The 7,958-nt window shown below is 38.5% G+C and overlaps 1 long non-coding RNA gene across 2 annotated transcripts in view; it reads right to left on the bottom strand.

Moving 5' to 3' along the window:
- Positions 1–2,489: 2,489 nt before the first annotated feature.
- Positions 2,490–7,958, bottom strand: part of LOC140847405 (uncharacterized) — a 39,112-nt gene continuing 33,643 nt past the window's right edge. For both annotated transcript variants that reach the window (XR_012127391.1, XR_012127392.1), the window contains exons 4-5: positions 4,132–4,236; positions 2,490–4,004 (exon numbers count right to left, since the gene is read on the bottom strand). This is a non-coding gene — a long non-coding RNA (uncharacterized lncRNA). The remainder of the gene's footprint in view (positions 4,005–4,131; positions 4,237–7,958) is intronic.

The following is a 7,958-nucleotide window of genomic DNA, read 5'->3' as shown; positions in this document are numbered from 1 at the left end:
TATTTTCTCTGGTGACATCTATTTAGCCTTAGGAGTGCTTCCATCTAGAGCAGTCCCTTTAAAATATCTTGTAGAGGTGGTTTGTGGGAGGCAAATTCCCTCAACTTTTGCTTGTCTGGGAATTGTTTAATCCCTCCTTCACATTTAAATGATAATCATGCTGGATATAGTATTCTTGGTTCAAGGCCCTTCTGTTTCATTGCATTAAATACATCATGCCATTCTCTTCTGGCCTGTAAGGTTTCTGTTGAGAAGTCTGATGATAGCCTAATGGGTTTTCCTTTGAAGGTGACCTTTTTTCTATTTGTGCCATTGTTAATGGAACCTTCCTTTTGTTATTTTCTAGCTGGTTATGTGTCTACATATAAAAACTTCTGATTTCTGGACATTAGTTCTGTTACCTGTTACTTTACTAATATCTTCCATTGTTTATAGCAGTTTTTCCATTAATTCTTCCTGTCTAGTTTTATGTGTGTATTTTCCTCTCTCGTGTCTAATTACATCGGATCATACCTCCACCACAATGTCAAACAGTAATGAGTATTAGGCATCTCTTTTTGTTTTGTTTCTGACTTCTCTGAGCTAAAGTTTCCCCATTGAACAAGTTACTGGCTTTGGGGCTGAGATCTGTATATTTGATTAGCTAAGGCACTTTGATCCAGCTATATTCCTTGTGAGAAGTCACTAACCACAACACTCCCACAATTCTGAAAGAAAAAATGTGACTTTCCTACTGAGTGTGTGCTGTTCAATACCTGCTTCCATTGATTAAAATACTGTATGAAAGAAAACAAGCTGGAGGACAGGTACAAAGGGCACATGCAGAGTAATGTTACTACGTTCACATTGTATGTGCTAGCAAAGCATCTGGCAATAAACCTAGCTGGACAATTGTATTAAAATTCCTTCCTTTGGCCCATTAAGTAATAAGATAATTTAATGACAAGAGAGTTTTAGTGTCTGTGAAGAGAATTTTTAAGAATATATATGGAACATGAGTTTGTTTAATTGGGCTAAAGCACCTAAAGTCTTACTTGTATTATTATATATTTGCTACTTAACAATTCTCCAATTTTCAAATCCCTTTACCATCATTTATTAGTTAGTATTGATTCTGCTTGTGGATTAAGAGTTAAGCACAAAGGCTCTGGAACCAGGCTGTAGGGCCGAATCAAATGCTGGCTCCACATGCCTGTTGTGTGAACTTCAGTAAGTGCTTGACCTCATTTTCTTCAGTTTCTTCATCTGTAAAATGAAGCCACAAATGTCCCACCTGGGTTCCATGACTTCCCAGCTTTTCCATTGCATCTTAGCCCTTTTACCTCTTGTGACTCAGTTTCTACAATTGTGAAACATGTTGCATATTTCATACAACTCCAACGAGGTTCAAATATGAAGTACAGGAAAGGACTCTAATAAAATGCAACATTTTCATAGAAAAATTTTTGGTTAACATGTGGCCTTGGGGAAAAGTAGGCAAACAGCTGTTGCTTCAGAAAGACAGATGATAATGTTTTTATATTTTCCTTTTGCTTCTAATGGTTACTGCATCATTTGCTCTGGACATATTTAGTACCTTCTGCCTGCAAATTTCAAGATACCCTCATTCTAATGTCTTGAAGACATTGTATCATCAAGCACCTGACCACATTCACTGGTAGTCCATGGAAAAGAGGAGAAGCAGTTGGGGGAAACTATGTGTAAGGGAACTCTCCCTTGACAAGAAGCCACAATACTATCAAATGGGGTCACCTTTGAATGTAGAACAGAAGTCCCGCAGGTTCTATTATGTCTACCTTAGTCAGTCAGCCCCCAGTAGTCACCAACATTTAGGTTCACAGGTATGATCAGAGTGAAAGTACCATAAAATTTATGCATTCATTAGAAACATGACCCCAAAAATTAATTTCAATCCTGAGGATAAGAAAGGGAACCACTGCAGTCAAAGGTGTAATCTTTGTGTCTCTGAGCAATCCTTATCAGACACTTGGGGCTTCACTGTGGAAGAACTCCATAAGCATTCACGACATGAAGGATTTTTAGCCCTATTGAGAGTGATGCTTGCTTTGACTGCTACAGATCAAAACATGGAATCATGATATTGCATAAGTGCACTGGCTTATAATGCTGGCTTATAACCCATTTGTAAGTGTTAAGGGAATAAAACAAGTGTCAGCTGTTTGATCACTAAGTATGTGAAAAACAGAAAAAAACAGAGATACACCTCTCCTACAAATCCATTTTTGAAACCTAACACGTTGAAAACAATTTCTGTAACTTAGACTAAAAATGCATGCACTTAACTGGCTTTCTCCAAATACATTCTGGAACGATTTTATGTTCATTAAATCAAGTGTTTCCAAACGAAGTTGGACTGCAATTGTTGAGTCAGTCAAACGGTATTAGAACAAAAGATGACTTTCTTGACATTAGTCATTTTTCAAAGGAGATATTTAATTACTATGGAAGAAAATAAAATACAAGCTGTAGTCTACCAATTAGAATTTTAAGGGGCTAAATGGGATTTCCTATAATTTGTATTTAGTAAAAGATGTCTGACCAGTTCTGGAGAAAAATGAATCTTTACATTTACTTTAAGGGGACTTGTCCCTTTTTGATATTCTGAATTTAAAATTTATTGTTACAAAAAAGTGGACACTAACCACTACCCCTTTTTAAAAGTAGAACGTTAGCATAAACACAGTAGACATTTAAGAAAGTTTGTCTCTTAACAGAACATTTTTTGAAAAATCTTGTCTTTAGACTATCGGCCACAGTTGCTGCAAGTACACGTTTACCCATTTGTAAGTGTTAAGGGAATAAAACAAGTGTCAGCTGTTTGATCACTAAGTATGTGAAAAACAGAAAAAAACAGAGATACACCTCTCCTACAAATCCATTTTTGAAACCTAACACGTTGAAAACAATTTCTGTAACTCAGACTAAGAATGCATGCACTTAACTGGCTTTCTCCAAATACATTCTGGAACAATTTTATGTTCATTAAATCAAATGTTTCCAAACGAAGTTTTTGAATATTGTTAAAAAAGTGCCCATTACAAAAGGAAAGATATAAGAATTACTTATTAAACTTACTATTTAAGTTTTTAGAGGAATCTACAAATATCCATATACTCACTATTAAACTTGAAAAACATAGCTTTGCAAGTAATTCATCCCTAAAGACACATGTGAAATATTTAAACTATAATAAATTAGGTGTATGTATATGTTAATGAAATACTTTTAATCAATGCTAAGTTCAGGCGTCATTTAATAGTGGACCAACACCAATTAAAAATGACAGTTGGATGTCTTGCTGAAGATAACATTTTACAAAACCAAATCCCAACACTGAGCAGTTCATATTCTCGTTCATTTGTATTAATGGTGTTTAGCAGTTTAATTCTCTCAAAAATGCAAACTGAAGTTTAGCTTTTAATAACTTTTATAAGGCTCTAGAATAGATTTTCTTTTAAAGTCTTCCATAGAATTGGCTCTGTAACCTACTGAGAAAACCCAAAAGGGTACACATATAAAAGACTTTGTATTCTTTATTTTTTTTTCCTTAAGGAAGAACAATGCAACAACGTTTCCTACTTGTGCTTTCTACGTTTAGGGATTGATACAGAATTGCTGGCGCTAAAGCCTAAAATTGAATCAAATAGTTGCTAAAAGTTAATTAACATGTTAGGGACAGAAAGTCACTACTAACAAAGGGCTGAAAGCTTGATACTTATAACTGTGGAGTTGCTGCTACCCATATATATACTGTGCAGGTTTTTTGAGGTTTCTTTACACAGAAAGGGGGTCTTGCAACTTAACAAACAAGCTGTGACAAACAAGGTGTGCTGCCTACAACTAGAAACTTTTAAACCAGTATAATGTGCTTCAATGTAGCTGATGGTACATGTGTGTCATATAAATTAGGTTCCAGTTCTTTCTTCGAAGTCATCATATTAACGGGGACAGAAGGACTTGTACAGCTGCAGGTCGAACTGTTTCTGTTTCAGGAAAGGAAATTAAATGTTTGCACATTATTTTGGTAATTGTTATATGTATTTCAGCAAACAAAATACCCCAAGGCTCACGCTATTCCTTAGTTCTTAATATTAAATATACAGTACTTACAGCTTCCATCAGAATACTCTTTTGAAACTTATCCCTCTCTTCTCTAATTTCACCTTGTTTACCAGCAAGAAGACGCTCATGATCCTTCTCTAAGTCTTCCATACTCTGAAACAAAAAGCTTAGCTCAGTTACAAACCACCAATTTTCATCTCACATTCTAAATATGTACAATTAAACTTCAAACTAACCACTCTTAGTATCAAAAGGATGTGCATTACTTATTCCAAACAAATGTATTATAACTAATACATGCAGATCAAAACGCCCACTTAAGACATTTTTTAATGTCACATTTGAGTAAAATATTATTATTGTAGAGGCACCACACAGCACACTTTGCTCGAAACAGTGGGTTACTGAACAGTTAAGGTCAAGGTGGAGCAAAGAAAGACACTGACAGTCCCACAGAATGAAACACTGTGACTTCAATGCTCTTTAACAGGTTTTCTAAACATCAGGTAACAACCAATGCACTTATAAGGCTAATAATCAATCATTCCCTCAATTGGAGGGAACAAAATTATCTGTAAGAATGGCATTTTTTTATATCATTAATGCACAATTATTTCAACAACATTATGGTTACTAGACTCCCCCATTATCAAGTCCCCCCCACATACCCCATTACAGTCACTGTCCATCAGCATAGTAAGATGCTATAGAATCACTACTTGTCTTCTCTATATATACTGCCTTCCCCAAGTCCCCTACATTGGGAAACTTAATTAACATGTTAGGGACAAAAAGTCATATGTGTGCTAATTGTAATGCCCCATTTTCTCCCTTAGCTCTCCCTTCCCACCCACCATTTCCAGTCCCTTTCCCTTTGGTAACTGTGAGTCCATTCTTGGTTTCTGAGAGTCTGCTGCTGTTTTGTTCCTTCAGTTTTTGCTTTGTTGTTATACTTCACAGATAAGTGAAATCATTTGATACTTGTCTTTCTCTGCCTGGCTTATTTCACTGAGCATAATACCCTCTAGCTCCAGCCATGTTGCTGCAAATGGTACGATTTGTTTTCTTCTTATGGCTGAATAATATTCCATTGTGTATATGTACCACATCTTCTTTATCCATTCATCTACTGATGGACACTTAGGTTGCTTCCATTTCTTGGCTATTGTAAATAGTGCTGCGATAAACATAGGGGTGCATCTGTATTTTTCAAACTGGGCTGCAGTCTGTGTATGTCTTTGGGTTTGAAGTGAGTCTCTTGTAGGCAGCATATAGATGTATCTTGTTTTTTAATCCATTCAGTGACTCTATGTCTTTTGATTGGTGCATTCAGACCATTTACACTTAGGGTGATTATCGATAGGTATGTATTTATTGCCATTGCAGACTTTAGATTTGTGGTTACCAAAGGTTCAAGGGTAATTCCCTTACTATCTAACAGTCTAATTTAACTCACTTTGTGTGCTATTACAAATACAACATAAAGGTCCTTTTTTCCCTTCCTTTTTCTTCCTCCTCCATTCTTTGTATGTTATGAATCATATTCTGTACTCTTTGTCTATCCCTTGGGTGACATCTATTTAGCCTTAGGAATACTTCCAACTATAGAAGTCCCTCGAAAATGCACTGTAGAGGTGGTTTGTGGGAGGTAAATTCTCTCAGGTTTTGCTTGTCTGGAAATTGTTTAATCCCTCCTTCAAATTTAAATGATAATCTTGCTGGATAAAGTAATCTTGGATTCAGGCCCTTCTGTTTCATTGCATTGAATACATCATGCCACTCCCTTCTGGCCTATAAGGTTTCTGCTGAGAAGTCTGATGTTAGCCTGATGGGCTTTCCTTTGTAGGTGATCTTATTTCTCTCTCTGGCTGCTTTTAGCAGTCTGTCTTTATCCTTGATCTTTGCCATTTTAATTATTATATGTCTTGATGTTGTCTTCCTTGGGTCTCTTGTGTTGGGAGATCTGTGTACCTCCATGGTTTAAGAGACTATCTCCTTCCCCAGATTGAGGAAGTTTTCAGCAATTACCTCCTCAATGACACTTTCTATCCCTTTTTCTCTCTCTTCTTCTTCTGGTACCCCTATAATACAAATATTGTTCTGTTTGGGTTCATCACACAGTTCTCTCAATATTCTCTCATTCTTAGAGATTCTTTTTTCTCTTTGTGCCAAAGCTTCTTTATATTCCTCTTCTCTAATTTCTATTCCATTTACTGTCAGTTCAACTACATCTAATCTGCTTCTAAATCCCTCCATTGTATGTTTCATTTCAGATATGGAATTTCTTAATGATTGAATCTGACTTAAATTTGTTCCTGAGTTCTTGAATGTTTTTTTGTACCCCCATAAGCATGTTTATGATTTTTATTTTGAACTCTCTTTCAGGAAGATTGGTGAGTTCAGTTTCATTTGACGCTTTCTCTGGGGTTTGTGAGATTTTCGTCTGAACCATGTTCTTTTGATGTTTCCTATTTCTGTGTGGTGCCCACTAGTGCCCAGAAGCTCCAGTCTCTGGAGCTGCTCAGCTCCTAGAGTGAGGTTGGGGGTCGTAGGTGAGCGGAGCTGGTGCCTGGGGGGGAGGAAAGATGTTTCCTTATTCCCGTCTGCGGTGCCTGTCTCCGGTGTCAGAGCCAGTGGGCCAAGCACACAGGTGTAAGCCTGTGTGCTTTGCGTCTCTAGCTGTTGTAGGTGGGGCCTCCCTCTGGCTGGCCTCAAGCCAGCACAATGACTGCAGTTTTGTGAACCAGTGTTGGCAGACTAGGAGGAAGGTGCAGCAGGCTGCATGTCACAGTGGAGGGCCTCGGAGCTGAGTAGGCAACCAGGGGGATGGAGCACCTGAAGCTCCTCAAAGTTCCCAACCAGCTGGGCAGCATGCGCCCAGACAGCCTTGTCCAGCTCTCGCCTCCCCCATGCAGCAAGCTCCATGCAAACCCCACTCCTTCAGCAGCTCTCTCGCTGCTAGGAAGCCTCTCAGACCGCCGGCCTTTCCCTTGTCCCAGAGCAGCCAGGTGTGGATCCCCTCCTCCACAAATGGCCGGAATCTGTCTCTCAAGCACTCCACCTGTCTGAGCTCTCCAACGTCCAGAGCACCACACAGTGTAGGTTTCTGCTCCCAAAGCAGATCTTCAGAGCTGGGTGTTCAGCAGTCCCAGGCTTTCACCCCCTCCCCTGCCCCAATTTCTCTTCCTCCCGCAGGTGAGCTGGGGTGGGGGAAGTGCTCGGGTCCCGCCAGATTAAGGCTTTTGTATGTTACCCTGTAACATTTCATGAGGTCTGCTCTGTTCATGAGGTCTGTATGCAGTCTGGTTCAGCCTTCTTTCTTGTTGTTTAAGGATTAGTTGTATCAATTAACTACATTTTCATACTATCTGTGGTTTTGGAAGGAATTCTCCATCTCACCTCTCATGCCGCCATCTTGAATCCCTCCTCCCAAGAATGACATTTTTAAGTCATGAAAAACAAACTCATGTTCTAACTCTCTACTACTCATTCCACAAATAGTGATCTAGTGTGTCCTATACAAAAAGGACTCTGTCAAATGCTATGGAGGAATCTGAAAATGAATACATGGCCTCCTCCTTGTTCCAGTGAGAACAGAAAACACTCAAGTAAAAATGACACGAAAACTTTATGACAATTAAGGAAACAAATGGCTGTGACTATGAAGTGGTAAGTAAGACGGATTCCAATTTAGTTGGCTAAAGAATACGATTTCAACAGATAAAGAAAAGAGGAACTTGGAAGTATTCTAGGGGCAGAGCATAAGCAAAGCAAGGAAGTAATGGTAGGTTAGTTCAGATAAAGCAACTCATCTGGAGGCCTGGGAGGGAAGAAAGGATGTAGGCATTGAGAGCACAAAGGGAGTCTTGTTATGG

This window comes from Manis javanica, chromosome X, assembly GCF_040802235.1.
Source record: "Manis javanica isolate MJ-LG chromosome X, MJ_LKY, whole genome shotgun sequence".
NCBI classification, from domain to species: Eukaryota; Metazoa; Chordata; class Mammalia; order Pholidota; family Manidae; genus Manis; species Manis javanica.
This window is presented reverse-complemented; position numbering and strand designations above follow the sequence as displayed.